The sequence below is a fragment of the Argiope bruennichi genome, chromosome 2, assembly GCF_947563725.1.
Source record: "Argiope bruennichi chromosome 2, qqArgBrue1.1, whole genome shotgun sequence".
Taxonomy (NCBI): Eukaryota; Metazoa; Arthropoda; class Arachnida; order Araneae; family Araneidae; genus Argiope; species Argiope bruennichi.
In genome coordinates this window covers 108,906,258-108,923,232 of record NC_079152.1, presented here as the reverse complement: position 1 = coordinate 108,923,232, position 16,975 = coordinate 108,906,258, and the positions used below count along the sequence as shown (strand labels likewise).

The window sequence follows — 16,975 nt, the reverse complement described above, 5'->3', positions numbered from 1 at the left end:
TTCGAATTCATTCCTTTTTGCACTTTAAAAGTTGCATTAGAGAAAAGTTAAAGAAAGAATGCTTAAACTATTTCTCCAATATTTATTTAATATTCGCGGAATGAGTACTAGTCATTAGTGCTTATGCTTACAATAATGACAAAATCTTTTCAGACATCTGAAAGAGTTCCAATTATTAAATAAATACAAACAGTAAACTGTAAACAAACAGTAAACTACAAACAGTAAACAAAAAAGTAAACTGTCTGAGAGAGGTCCGGAGACAAACCAAAGTGGATAATGATTTTAGTTGAAGCAAATTAAATAAGTATTAACATATTAAATTCGCTACATTTAGTAAATTCTGTGTCGCCACAAAAGTTTAATAAAGGCTGAGCAATTATAATAATTTCTACAAACATTACTGCAGTTTTTCCACATCTTCGTACAAAATGTTTATTTTAAGAGTACCTAAATACCCATTGTAATTACTTAGATTTCTGTTGGTTAAAAATACCAACACATTTCGCATTATTTTTTACCGTGGTATGAAATAAAAGTCATGGTAGAAAATAAAGAAAAAGAATTCACAAATTTTTATATATCATTTAATAAAAATATGATATGTATTACAAATTTACCTATTTTATTATAAATATATTTTATTTTAAAGGTAATTATTAAGATATTTATTTTTCATATAAGAAATTCTTTGAAAGTTTGACAATATTCCAAATAAGAAAAGTGGAAACAATTCATTGATTTTGTATTAGAAATCATGTATTTATCTATTAGTAAAATCAATAATAATTTGCTTCTTTCACTTTTTTTTGGCATCTTAGTTTATCTATGAACATATGGTCATAAAAGAATTGTAAGATAGCATTAACTAGAAATTACATACATTTAAATTTCTTTAGTCCGAAAAAGAATGGCAATATAAGTATCATTTTAGTGTGAAAATTATTCAACCTAATTTATACAATAATAAGCTCATATATTTCAAGTAATCTATTTATTTTTCCAAATTAAGAATTACTTATCAGCGATTCAATTCTAAAAGCATGCAACTCAAAATCTCACGTTTTGAGAACTGGCATTTTAAATTTTATTACTGTAACAACAATTCATATAGAACTCTATGTCATTCTATTTTAAAACTTATAAAATAAATGAAATAATTAGGAGTCTTCGGTTAAGTTCATTTATAAAGGTTATAATTGCAAAGACTGCCATTCTGAAAATACCTATAACTTTAATATCACTTTTCAAGTTGTCATTTTGAAATGCGCTATCAATAATATTTTCAAGGTGAATTTTTATATTTCGTTCAATCCAGATATATATAGAATCAATCAATAGAATTAAATTACTTATTGCATTGAATGTGATTACCCAAAATTCAAAAATTTTCGTATTATGCTACTGAAAAGAAGACGCGTATTATTAATCGAATTATAATTATGAATGTTAAAAAATTACTAGGTGGACATAATTCAAATGCAAATAGTTAGAGCGCACCTTTTACATAGACTTCAGACAATGTGAAATCGAATTTTTTTTTCTATTTGTGTTAAAATACATATTAACAAAATTAAGTGCATTTTACGCATTCAATCCACACGGCGGATAAATATTTTAGCTAATTTACTAATATTTAATACACATTTTGAATCAGAAACGTTATTTTGTATTTGTATGATTAGAGAGGGTTTTTTATAATAATAAAAGGATTTATTTCATAAAATTTTCAAATTCATATTTTTGTACGGAATAAAAAAAAATGTGTAACACTTTGAATAATGAATACTTTAATTAAAATTGTACCGAAAGAAATGTGATTTGAAAACCATATTCCATAATGAATGAATTAAAGTCTATATTATTTGATAATTTTGATTATAATTCTTTAAGGATTTTATAATGTTCTTACTTTATTTTGTCATTTTCTTTTCTTATTACTACTAATCAATAATCTTCAATTCTTTTATATTCCTAATAAAAACCTGCAAACAAAATTAATCTAAAAAGATGTACCAATCATGGATTATTAAGTCTTCTTTTATTTTTATTTGTGTGTGTGTGTGTGTGTGTGTGTGTGTGTGTGTGTGTGTGTGTGTGTGTGTGTGTGTGTGTGTGTGTGTGTGTGTGTGTGTGTGTGTGTGTGTGTGTGTGTGTGTGTGTTCCATTAAAGCAAAGAATGCTCTCAAAAGCGTCTTGATTTCTTTAAAGGGATTAAATTCTGAGGTTAATGCCCTTTGGCATTTTTATTGTTGTTATTTCTCATGAAATACTCACACTTATTTGGAATGACTCACTTAACATTTTAGTCTAGATCAGATGGCAAGGACCTAAACTGTCACCCTATCTCTGAATTTCGATACCAAGCTACGGACATTTAATCTCGGTGTATTTAATATGCGTCATACCCGCGTCTATTGAAAATTGCATCTCTCATTCACTGGTCGCTTGTCTACGAGGAACAGAAATGTATAAACATCAGTTTCCAAATATTTCGTGTATTTGAATTTATCTCTGGATTAATCGCATTTTCTGATGATATAGAAGATTTTAGTCATCGATCTTACCGTAGTGATAAAAGAAATTTTTAATTTTAACATTTGTAATTTTTAGTATTGAAATTTTCAAAAGTTCACTTCTTAAAAATTATATAAAAATCTTTTCATTAACCCTTATAAATTTTCTTTAATTAATATTAACATTAAGAAAATAATAAATATTATATAACAAAATTAATAAATATCATGTGACAAATATATTAACAAAATAATAAATATTAGCATTAATAGAAAAACCGAAAGAAGAAATAAAAACTTTTACATATATATGCTTATACAGAGTATTGAATTTTTTTTAAATCAACACTGCTATTAAAGAAATATTTCTTTATTTATTTGAAAAATGCATTTGTAAAATCCAATCCAAGAAGTAAATGTCATTTTTTCAATGTAGTAGCCCTGACCACTCATTCATTTTTCTTAATAATTGGATAAGAAGACTCAGCTAAGCAGATAAAAATCATTTGCAAAACTCGCAATTTGAAGGATAACTGTTTTCGCAAAATATCTTGAAATTCTGTATTTTTTTCCTGGAACTAATTATTGCAATATAATTCATTTAATATCTGGGAAACACAGCTTCGCTTGGAAGTTTTTTTTTTTTTTTGAAAAATATTTAGATAACAAGCACGCTCGGTTATATATGAATATTTTTCAGTCTTACCTCATCTCACACCTATTACGCCCTCTCACAAAATTTTGAGGTACTAATAGGTTATCATCCTATGGCAACAACGGAAATACCACAAACATTTACAAGATGGCGCTATGTGGCGTTGTCAGTATGAGAACAGACAGAAAATATCTCCAAAAGTTAGTTATACAGAAATATTCTTTTTTGTGTGTAAAATCTCTTTTTTTCAGGAAACACAATTATACAGATAAACTTAAAATTGCAAAACCTTATATAAATATAAAATTTGATCCAAACAGTTAGCGCCGTTTCCATAATACACGAAATAAATAAATTTATATATATATATATATATATTGTTCGTTTTAGTTGTATTGTTCGTTTTAAGTTGTAAGGTTCACAGAAGGAAAGTTGCATCTGATTCGATAATAAATCATAAATACACAAAATAAAGGTAGGTTTTCTTATTGCACGACTGGGACGAATTAGAAATATCTTAATCTGACTGAGAAAAGTCATGGAATCTGGAATGTGTTTACCGCATAAGCATAAAAAAGGAACTCAGTATGTTGTTGACTTCGTTAATTCCCGCGGGAGACAACTTGCTGTCTGAAACTCTGTATTTATTTCAAGCTATAATGAGTCCAAGAAAAAAGTTTTCTCCATTTGCTTATGGTTAGGCGACTGCCACAATGCTTCAACTAATTATGGCGCCATTTGAATTCAATTAAAATCTACTTTCATTATATTGTGTATGTTAATCAAAATAATAAATATAAATACATCAGAACTTATTTAGAATCATACATTTGTATAAAATAATTCCGTATAAGTTAAAAAGATATTTTGCATGTTCTATTCACTTAATAATTATTTTTGTTCATATAATTTCTGCTTCGTTTAGAATACTTTTACGGCATCTGATTGTAGTACATGTTACAATTGTTATAATCATAAATTTACTATTCAGACCCGCTCTAAGACACACGGAAAAAACTAAATGTCCGGAAAGCCACGACAGCAACATTGACGAAAACTATGGTTGAGTCCTATGGACCATAACCAGCCACGGTACAACCCTTCCCGTGGGAAGTACACCCCACATCCATAGGAGGTGGTCACCCCCCACCATTTCTGTACCTACCAGATTTGCGAGAACCAACTAAACCAGAAACACCAATCATCTTCATTTCTAAAGGGAGTTTACAATTGTTATTAAGAAGTGCTATTAATAATAACATTCAAATTCAATAAAAATTTCTAACGAATTACTTTAGAAATGTGAGCAACGGAAAACTCTATTACAAAATTGTCATAGTAATCTGCCGTTAATTTCATTATGCCTCAGTAATATGCTGCTAATTTCGTTATGTCACAGTAATATATAGTTACTTTCGTTTGCTGTTATGTGAATTAATATTTTTCCTATATTATTGAATCCAGCTTACTTTTGTTACATTAGGAATAATTGATGTGTGCTGAGGATTATATTAAACAATAATTCTGCGAACTTATAAAGCAAACTTTGCGCCAAAAAGTTGTTTTCTTTTAACCCAATAAAATATTGTTACAAATCTGTAATTTTGCTACCCGGCATGAATAGTGTCATCGTGAGAAAGACCGTTGTAAGATCTGTGCTGAGCAGCTGCCGCGTAAATGACCTGAGAGCTTGGCGACCATTTGGCGACTTGGCGACGAATTTGGCGAGTCTGGCGACTAAATGGATACTACTGGAAAGTTCGAGAACTTTCACGATCCATCCACTAAGACCCGAGATACAGCCAGGTACGCCCTGATTGGTCTGAAGATTCCAGCCCCGCCTCCCGGAACTATAAAAGACAAGCAATCTGAATCTGCAGGGAAGAAGTTGTGTGGATCGTAGGAAATGTGTTGCGATTGATTAGCGGTATTTGTTGTAGAAGAAAAATTTTGTAACAATATATTGTTTAGCTTACTTTACCTATATAAAACAGCATTAATATTCCATAGAAAATCATTTGCATCTTAAATTTTAAACATTATTTTATTAATAGCTCGGGTTGCATCATACATATGTGCCCTTGAGAACCAAACGAAAAAAAAAAAATATACAGCTGTCAAAATAAAAGAGATTTTCTCTTCAAATATTGCTCTCGAAATACCGCGATTTAGTTAATTTTAACAATGCATTTCTTTAAATTCTCCAGTTGACAATTCAAATAATAGAGTCTGAAGTGCGTTTAAGGATTTAAAAAATTTAATTTAATTTTTATTTAAAATAATTATTTAAGAAACATCCTGAACTTAAATTTCTTTTTTTCTTTTAAATTTATTTCTTGATTTATGGTATAAGATTTACTTTCCATGCGTTTTCGTGTTAGTTATAATAATTGGTCAAAATAAACGAAAGCAAACAATAGATAATAAATTTCATTTAAGTTATATTATTTAGCATCTAGGAAATATATTTGATATAAAATCTATTTTTCTTATTAAAAGAAATATTGAATTTCAACTGTTACGTAGCAAATAGTGATGCATTTGTTTTGAAAATTCTCTATAACAGTAAAATGATTTAGTAAATATTATCTTGACATTACCTAACTTCAAAATCTTAAAAGTAATATATTCTGTAACGTTAATGTAATACCTTCACATTTTATTTATTCTAACTTGAATTAGGACTTAGTATGATTTAGTCAGCTCGCATTCTCACTCTGTTTTTAATTTTTAAATTGATAATGCTTGTTTAATAATCTGAATTCTCTCATGATATTAGGGGATTTATGGAAATGAAATTTTCAAATTAAAAAGTAATTGTACAAAATTTTCTACTATCATCCGTTTTTATAGTTAATTGAATACTACAGATTTGTTTTAAGTATTCATATAAATTTCCAAAAAACAGGAGATCGTAAAGCTGCAAAAAAGGAAAATATTCGTTTAATTAAAATCTTCCTTTCCTTTTGTTATGAAAGTTCATCATACAATATTTTCTTTAACTTTTTATTCATTTTGAATTGTATTCATTTATATATTACTATTTATTTATCTATTTTCATTTAATTTATATTTAATATTTAATCAGAAAAATCCTGATTCTTACGATAATTATTCTGGAATTTTTAAATTCCTGCATTTAAAAGGTAAATGATGTTTCCAAAGACAAATGTTATATATATTTGAAAATATACTAAATTCTGATTATAGTTCTCCTAAAATTTTATTTCGAAGTTAAATGTTATAAAAAAGAATTAATTGAAGTGATTCATAGAACTCAGACTGCATTGCGCTCATGTTAATAGTTCACCTCCTTTCTGTTTCTTTCGTGTTTGCCGAACTACAGTCTAGCTGTGGCAGTAGAAGAAACTATTTCTTGGCTTGGCATTGCTGATCGTTAATTGTGCGCTCAATGATCCTATAAACTTGTTTAGACTACGACATATGAGGGAAGCAAACCGTTAGTCCAACTTTTTTTTTCTATTTTCCTTCGTGTTTGTATCATTTTTTCCTTTTATTTTCCTTTTTTTTCTTCCGATTTTGATGAACAGAAGTATGATTCTGCTCTAATTCAAATTTCATTCTCTTGAACCCTTTCAGAAATTTTAAGTTTTACTTCTGTGAAATATATTTGGAAAAGAAGTGGAATAAGGATTAAGTATATCGTGAAGTCAAATGTCAGTTTAAGATATCGGAAATATCAAATCGGCAATGTTTATATCCTAATGATTCAATCAGAATATTTGAAATGTTTACCAGATTTTGCTTACGGATTCTTCTTTTAAGATGTAAGGAAACGTTGATATTCTTTTTCTCAATTATGTGTATGAAATGCATAAAAGTATTTAAAAGGCAATAGAGAAGTTTCCAAAAAAAGTTCAATCTACATTTATTTTTAAATGAATTTTCATTTACATATTTGATTCTAAGATTAAATACAATTTTCTTAAAACATGAATTTGGAAAAAAAAATAAACTTTAAAAATAAGACAGAATAAATTAAATAATGCATGTTTAACTACAAGAACGTTTTTTTTTTTTTCATTTTTTTTTTTTTTCTAAAGCAACAATGGAAATGAGCATTTATAAAATCGCAAACATTTTATTTGCAGCTCTCTTTGTACATCTCCCTGTCCGTGATTAAGATTTTAGCATTCTTTGTTGGAAAAGTTTTTTTACACATTCATTCATATTTTTTCAGTGTTTTCGTGGTTTCATTTAAGTTTGCGTGCATATTTAATTAAATATTTTCTCAGTTACTCTTTGAGAAAAGTTTTTTTTACACATTCATTCATATTTTTTCAGTGCTTCGTGGTTTCATTTAAGTCTGCATGCATTTTTTAATTAAATATTTTCTCAGTTACTCTTTGAGAAAAGTTTTTTATATATTCATTTATATTTTTTCAGTGCTTTTATGGTTTTATTCAAGTTTGCTTGCATTTTTTAATTAAATATTTGCTCAGTTACTCTTTGAGAGTAATGTTTTCTTCAGGTGTTTTTATTATCTGATAATTACAGTTTTTTTATATATATTTTGCTTATTGTACAATTTGTTATAGATATTTATATAAGATTTATTGTCGAAAGAAAGAATTTCATAATATGCCAGTTTTCTGGTAAATAATTGATTATAATATGAAGTAAGAAGAATATTATTTAAAAAAATTAAGATTTATTCTATATTAATCATACATAACTCTTACACAGACTAACATTTATTTTAAATTTTTGTTACAGATTGTTTCAATGTATTGCAACTGAAAAGTATAGCTGGAATCCAAGGTGGAATATTTCGATCACAGATTGGAAAGGTGCACAGGTACATTAAAGGCAGTAGAAATGCTGTAGATAATGATGATTTATGTTTATTTCTGGCTTTACATAACTCATGACAAGAAACAGTCAGTGTTAAAAGCATGAATATATTATATTCTTCATTATTCAAAATCCAAATTAAAATTTTAAATTTTATAGTGGTGCAAGCACAGTAGGCAATACAAAAATGAAATTCCTCTGTAATGAAATTCCTCTGTAACTTTTTATTTATTATCATATATTACAAAATTATGGAACGATGGAAATGGCTCGAGCGGATATTTTTATTTCAGTCTCCCAACTGATTAACCGAGTTAATTAACTACCATCTCGAAATTTTACCATTACAACTGCTATGTTTTCTGAGTTGATTTATTGTTATGAATTTAACCTCTCATTAAAATTTTATTGAATTCTGATGACAACTAAAAGAATTATGGAATTTCGAAAAATAAGGCTTCCGATGTTAAAAGTTTCGGTGATTTTTTGGAAACTATTACATATTTCTTTTTTAAAAAATTTAATGCATTAAACGAAAATAATTTTATTTCATAAAATCAGAAATCAATGCATAAATAATACAATTTTAATAATTTTATAAATTTTTAACATGAATGGGGGGAGGGGATTAATTGTAATATTTTTACATGGAAGCAAAACTGCTATACTAAAACATAGAAATCCTAAAATTTGTCCGCATACTCTAAATAATTTTTTTAAAATATTAAAAAAAAAATCCACAGTCAATTTGCAACGACTATGGTAAGAGGAACTTTATATTAAATTAATTTGTGTTCATAAACCTATTCTTCCTAAAATGCGATCTTCAACAGACAATATTATATCGTATTTGGCTAAATATTAAATTTATTTTCAGATCATACAATTTTAATTCAACATGCAGTTTTCTTTTATTTAAAAAATTATGTTTTTTTCACTCAATTGATATAAAATTTGACTGCAAGACCAATGATACTAGGAATGTATATTGAATTTCTACTCTTTATTGTTTGCAAGTTTTGGATTTTATATCTAAATAAATTCGCAGCATTTCTTACCATTCAGTAAGTTAATTAACGCTAAAATAAATAAATTAATAAACACTTATTATTTATTTATTCAATGGATTAATTTCAGTAGCATCGAAATAATATTATTGAATAGGGAGAGAATAATTTCAGAATATCCTTAAAATAAATGTTTCATTATGCTTATCCTCTTTACAGCTGGGTTTGTATAAAAACACAATTTTGAGACTCTAGTTCGAAAAGTTTTTAAGCGATGATGTGCTAGGTTCGATTCTTTTGCATGTGCTCCTCTTTATTCCATCAGCCATTTCGTGAAGAATGAATGCCCATCTTTCTGTCATTCTTACAGCAGCTTTTTATAGTGCTATTTTTCCCCTTTTGTTCAGTTTGTTTGCTATTTGCACTCTTCATCAAGCAGTTGTTTATAGATAGTATACCAGCCAACAAATACCACCATGTTAAAAGGGAACTAAAGAGTATCACGTATACCATCAAGAGTTTTTGGCCAATTTACTCCTCATTTTTTTCCCGTATGCTGACAAAATATGCTTTTATTAAACATGTTCGTTTAGAACATATAATTAAATACGATAAAGAATAGTTTAGATCTCAAAACCAACAACTGGATTATCACGTTTTTAGTAAATTACGTTTCAATGCCTAGAACTGCATAGACTGAAAGCCACTATCTCCGATAGAACTGGTATTTCAAAATTTGATATACAAAATTTTGACTTAATCGTCAAATTTACAAATCAGATAACTAAGCCTGTACAAAATTTCATCTATGTAGCTTTTTTATTTATATTGTTGGCATATATTTATGTGAATAGACAGATGCACTTCTTTTAGACGAATTTCATCTAAAATTTCTTTCAAATTAATGTTTTTGATGTAAATCGCAACTAATTTCAACATTCTAGTTCGACTCACTTTCAAATTAAGGCTCTCGTAGACCAAATGTAATTTCAAATGCACTTTTTTTCTATTTCAAGGTGACCTGTAACATAAAGATTCACAGAAATCTAATACTTTATTTATTTAAAGATTAACTCTTTGCTCTGTATACAGACGTATACGGGCAATTAAAAATGTTTATTCCAAATATTGTTTCTTCATCATAAATATAACCCACATGTATTTCTTTAAAGAGATAAGTGAAATTTAATCCTTCTAATTTTCTTTTACTTCCGTAATATTTTCGTAGTTAAAAATTTTATTATTAAAGTGATACCAGATAAGTTTTTAAATATTTAACATTTGCTTAGGACATTGAAAGAATTAAAATATTATTAAATTTTATGTAAAACCAAACGTATAATATTTTTATTGCAATAAAATATTCTTATGAAATTTAATAAATCTCCTTTAAGATTAACAATCGATTTTACTTGAAAATAAAATTCCCTCCTAAACAACGATAAATTCATTTATTTAAATATCTTTACAATATTCGCATCTCGACAATCAGTAATTTAAGAAATGGGTTAAATAATCTGCTTTACATTGGTAACAGGTAAATAATTTCTTTGGGCGGGATCACTAAAAACTGGATGATGAACCGATTTGAAACTAATAGAAATGCTTTAATATTTAAATAAAAATAAAAAATACTTATGATTTAAAAAATGTTTCACATATTAAGGATAAATATGAATCGTGTTGTTTATTCTTTCAAAATTTCTGTGAACAAAAACGAGAAAAGGTCGTGTTTTGCTATTAACAAGCTGAGATCTACTTAATATACGGTTGCCTGTGCGTTGGCTCTTTTAGAGGGAAATTTTGAGCGAACAAAATAAAGTATTTCTCAAGAATTACAGAGAATTTCAGAATAAAATTAGATAAAAATGCATAAAAAGACCAGCTGGATCAAATTCCTGAAATATCTCGATTTCCGTAATGAAAAAATTTTGAGAGACGGGTTAGTTATTTATGTTAATTAACTCGGTTAGTCAGTTTATCTATCTAAACAAACCTGTCCTTTTAAGCTATTTCCATCGAAGCTAAATTTATAAAGATACAATAGTAAATAACAAAGTTACTAAGGTTTTTTTTTTTTTTTTTTTTTTTTTTTTTGTTAACGATTCTACAGCAAAAGTAATAAAAGAAAGGAAAAAATATGTAAATATATAGGTTAATTTCTCCAAATTAGACTAAATATAGGAATCTCAATTTTAAAAACGTAACCTTCGAATTCATATTCATAAATGTGTAATATTTTAATGAAACTGCACTGTCATTTCTACTTAAGAAATGTATCTTTAAGCAATTAAGAATTTGATTACAGTTTGGTATAGTCTGTTAATTGTTTCATGTTGAAAGTAATAAAAACATTCAAGCTTGTATAATTTAAGTTTTTGAAAAGGCAATAGTAAACACAAGCAAAGAATTATTTAGTCAAAAATTAGTCCAGTCCAACGAAATGAAAAAAGATAATGAAACCTTGATTAATTATTAATAAGACATAATTTTCTTGAAAATTCATAATTTCGAAATAGATTTTGGAACTTCAAAATTCAATGTGTTATTATAATTCATGTAATTTCATCGTCAAAATTTGTGACCATATTCTTCTATAAATCCTGAATACAATCATTTATCCGGGAGCAGTTTCTCAGAAACATATAATAGATAACATCAGTCTCGTCAAATCTTCGGAATTGTTTCTTATCTACTGCACAACAGACATGATTCCATGATTATGGGTTATCACCATAAAACATAGAACACCTGGACATTTCTGTAGTCTGGAGTTATAAGTTATGACGTAAACAACAACAGTTTTCTTTTCTTATTACACTCAACATATGGCATTTCTTGCTTTTATTCGATACTTTTTAACCAGTTTTCAAGCAGATAAGAAGAACGTGTTTCTGACGTATAAAAAATACTCCGTTATAACTAAAAGTATATACATTTAGTAATTCATGTACACAGGGATGGATGTTTATTTTTCGTCCCATATGCAATTGTCATAACGGTATCTTGTCCTCTATATTTCTACAATTCACATAAAGCAATGCCCTTCATTTCACTTTCATAACACATATTCATCTTTCATAGTAACATCTAACTTCAAGTATATCTCATTCTTTTCTTTTTCATATACCAAGCAATTTATTTTCATTACATTCATAAACAATATTTTCCATTTTGTTTGTAATATATTGTAGCGTTTAAGAAAAATGAAATTAGCCTACATGTCTAGAAATTCAAATATGATAGAGTATTCAGAAGTTGATATAAAATATAAGTAATTCATATTAATAATATTTCACATATAAATATGATCATAAGCTTGTAGTTATGAATAATTTCTGATGTAGCAATTGCATTACTTTTGGATAATAGATGGTGATACTTGATTAGGTACGCATCCCATAGTGCATTGCAATTGTTATTAAAACGAGATGAGATGCTGTTCTGTTAGAGAAGTCTGTCATTAATGTCTTGTCTTGTTGTTATTTTGGGGGGGGGCGTGTGTGTTCTTTTTGCGTGAAATGTGAAAATTAAAGGAGGACGTATGTTCTCGAAAACATAAGTCATCTTGCTTCCACTGCACCAATCATAATGATCTTCACTCCGCCACACTATTAATTTTCTCTTGCTAACTTTCGAAATTTAAAAAAAAAACACGTAAAAAAGATATGACTATGATTTATTAATACTATTTCCATTTACTCACAAATAAATTTAACACAACTCGATTAGTTGATAAGTATGGTTAACATGAGGCAATTACCCGAATCTTAAAATCTAAACTTAATTGCTGAAGGATCTGAAATAATGAAAGTAAACTGAAAGAAACCGAAAGAAAATGAATTTCCTTAACATTTTTATAGGTATTTAATGATATTTTTGCTCAAAATATCTAACTAACATCTGAAAAATTATCATGCATTCTATAAATATATTATCATTTCAAGTTGTGCAAGTAATAAAATAAATTTTAGAAACAAAATACATGAGAATATAAAAGAAGATTCGACATGATCAAAAACTGCTTACACCATTTAACTTATCTACGCTTCTATAACTCAAATTCACAAATTTTAAATTAATGTTGACTCTCTGATAATGCTTGCATTATCAATAGCCTTTATTAATAATTAATTTTCAAATGCCTTTATTAATAATTAATTTTCAAATTATTACCAGCTTTTATTCGCTTAATGATTTACAAGATATGACAGTTTCCACAGATTCGACAAGTGTTGGCATAATTTTGATGAATAGATTTCCTATGCTTAACATGCATCTATTATTTTATGCTGCGAAAGCAACCAACATTTTAATTTTATCAAGAGTATCAAATGAGTGAGAATTCGATAACTTATGAACTGGTAGTTGATCATTTCTGATACCTCTGGCGTCGACAGATAATCAAACTCTTTAAATGTCATATAAGATCCATATTAAAACTTCTATAAATGGTTGATAGTCATTTTTGTGCCTTTAAGGAACTTAATTTGATACTTTTGTATTAACCAAATGCCATCGGCGAATTTCTGGTTTATCAACATACAATTTGCAAACATTAGGCTTAACCACACGTCATTGAAAACATAGTCAATAGAATAATTTTACATCTTTTGTGATTAATCACTTGATACAATAAACATGACATCTTTACTGGCAACTTCTTTTTTTTGGCGATTAATTTCAGAATACGTTTATGCAGAAATATTTTTGATTTTAAAGGAAATTTCAAAACTCTGTTGAGGAAGAATCTTACAGAGTTGGATGAGATGTTCAAGTCAGAGTTCGATCCTCAATTAAACTGTACATATACACAGTGCGGCGCGCTTTGTTTTTAGCTTCATATAATAACGAAAAGAATCACACAGTGCTTCAGAGCTCTTTTCTCAGATTAATTCAATCTAACATTTCATGCAGATTTATAATTATGGTCTTAATATTATATGCTTAATTTCATCTGTATCTTTATTTCGTTATGCCATTTATATGCATTCGAATATATGGAGACATGGTCATCCAGTTATGTTAGGTTAGGTTATTTCAGTTTTTCTGGTGCAAAAGCCATATTTGTCCATGCTGCGCTAATCAGTTGGCAAGCATCCACTTAGAAATTTATCCGTTTGTTAAAATCTTAATTTAACGAATATTCTTTTCAATTTTTAAACCATTATGTCCATATAATATTGATTGATAGGCAGACAAACTTTTTGCAGGAGTATTTCACTGAATATTTTATAAAAAAATATACAATTTGAAGAAAGAATAATTCATTACGAATTTCGTTGAATTTGGAGTGCTCTTTTTTTAACCCTCATATTTAAAAACAGACAAAAAAAAACAGATATAGGAAAGTCTAAAACTAAGAGATTCCTGAAAAGTTCAATTTTTCGATAACTTACAATAATTTTCTATGTGCATTTACTTCTTGCACGAAAAAATACAAAATTCGCCAACGCTTAATTCAATTTACAATGTACAATTTTATAAAATGATCTATTTAAAAAGGTAATTTTCATAATTAATTTATGCCAATAAAATATCTATTTTGGTGCTTTAACCTCAATAATATCTAACTTCTCCACAGAATAAGTTTTTAATGGTTTCCTTCAAAAAAAAAGGATCAAATGGAATTTTCTTATTTTTATACAGAAGATATCTAATTTCCTGATAGCCCTTCAGATGTTCCATTTCCTTTCTGAATGGTCATATTGAGACAGAGTAGTCTAACGAAAAACAAATGCCTTTTCCTATATTCTTGCACTTAAATCGTGATTTTTTGTTCCTTGCTAGACAGAAAGAAGAATAAGGATTCGACATTTCATGAAAAATGATGTCTTTTTCATTTCTATATCACTCATCATTTTGTGTGCTGAAAAGAAAGAAAATATGGCAATATAAGGATATGTTTTATGATGACTGTCCTATTGCAAACATCACGATACGAAGTTTAGTTGCATTCTAAGATAAATCAAAGCCATTCGCAATGATTTGCGATAGATACAAAATATAAAATTAATCCAATTTTATATAGATGATCTAAAATGCCATCCTACTATGTCTTATGGTACAATTAAATAAATATTACTCAGAAGAATTTTCTCCGTCCAATTTCTTCATATAATTCGATTACACGGAGTGTTTTGTCTCAAACTTAGTGTTCATCTGGACCTTTTTCTTCATTTAGTTCAAAATTTGATACATATCTACTATGTGTATGTAAAGAATATTAAATAGCATGTACTTAACTTTCACTACTACAGTTACATACGAATTAGAGTTGATTCATCGAAGATGCTGTCCAAAATATGTATTATACTTTTCCTGCTTAGCAAGTTTCCCACAAGTTTTACAGATATAGTAAAAGCTGCTGAATACATGCCGAGTCATTAATTCCTTAAATTGGCGATTATTTGGCAGTGGATTTGTTAACTGTGACGACAAAGAAAGGAATGCTGAAGGATCTTAGATCTTTTCAAAAATCTTGGCGGTAGCTCCATTATCATTCCAGGGTTTGCCTTGAGACAGTTGATGACCTGTCACAGAGGCTATAAAAAACGAACCAGTAATCAGTAGACAGAATTGAAAGTCGGGAGAGAAGTTGGATGAATTCTCTCTTTGGCCTGCGACTTCCAATGAATTTTCCCTGAGTGATTGATGCTATTGCGGTTATTTAATAACGATTTGTTGTTAGTGTGCTACTATTTACTTCGAGTTCTAGTCTTCTGCATGCTTCAACTGTGTTTTGTTACTGTGTGTTCGTGTTTTCGTGCAGAATAAATTGTTTTTATCAAACATTGAGCCTGTTGAAATCTTCGAAGTAATCCACTGGGTGGATTTTTTTTCCGTAACGACTATGAATCAGTGATGTTACTTTCAGTTATTATCAAACACACTGGTCCACAGATCTACATACAGTCATCAAGATCACGGACATGATCGAAAATGTTGTAAAAACCAAAAATATTACTGATAATTTTTATGCCAAAATTAACATTAGCTACTCTTTACACAACAAATGTATAATACAAAACTCAGAGAAGTAGATATGAAAACCATTCAATTTTTATGTAAAATAACTTCTTAATAACAGTTAAAAGGCAATGAAACACAAAGCATAAAATCAGGATTAATGTAAATAAAATAAAACAAAATGTAAGTACGAAATGTTCATAAAACAAATGTAAAAGAAAACACAGATACAGAAATAAACAGACAAACACAAAAACTATCATTAATGAAATCTATTGAGTATTAAAGTAAAGTTTCAGTTTTGAAAACAACACTGCAAAAAAGTAAACATAGATAAAAAAATAATACATGTGCAAAAAATTAAGAGTGAAAAAATAATAAAAGAGAAAAAAATGAAATGAAAGCAAAATTTAAATTAATAGTGAGTAAAATAGTTTCATACTAAGTGTAAAAATTCTAGACCATACTATAAAAGTAATTTTATTTATATTTGCAAGTATAAACTAATTCGGCAAAAGATAAGAAAGCGGACTTCATATTAACAAATGAAATTAGAGCGACTAGTCAATTTTTTGTGGGAATGCCAAGTTTTTGTTGAAGAATTTTTCGATAACCTGGGCATGCATGCACCAAAAAATGATGTGCTCGACGTATTCTATTTTTCTAAGTAGTCAGGAATATAATTGGTCGGTACATGGAATTTTTTTTAATTATTCACCACAATCACCATGAACATTCGAAAAAGATCGAAATAGCAAAACAAAGGTAAAAAAGAGGACATTTTTTCATGCTAGCCTATATTTAATCATCAGGTGGAACTTATTCTCTATATGGTTAGCCTAAATTTAGGAACATGTCTACAATTTTGTTATAAAGGTAAGGTATTTTAATGGGATTTTGGTGCACATACCAGACTAAATATTATTTGCTTATCTTGTTCTTAAATTAATGAATAAATTAACGATTTCCTAAATTAAAGAATGAATTAACGAATTCCTAAATTAAAGAATAAA

General features: G+C 27.9%; 1 protein-coding gene across 3 annotated transcripts in view; it reads left to right on the top strand.

Moving 5' to 3' along the window:
* The window catches only part of LOC129961882 (RYamide receptor-like), a 327,448-nt gene that overhangs the window by 268,951 nt on the left and 41,522 nt on the right, over nt 1–16,975 (top strand). For all 3 annotated transcript variants that reach the window (XM_056075501.1, XM_056075500.1, XM_056075502.1), the window contains one exon: nt 7,909–7,990. The gene's annotated coding sequence lies outside the window, so the exon portion shown is untranslated. The remainder of the gene's footprint in view (nt 1–7,908; nt 7,991–16,975) is intronic.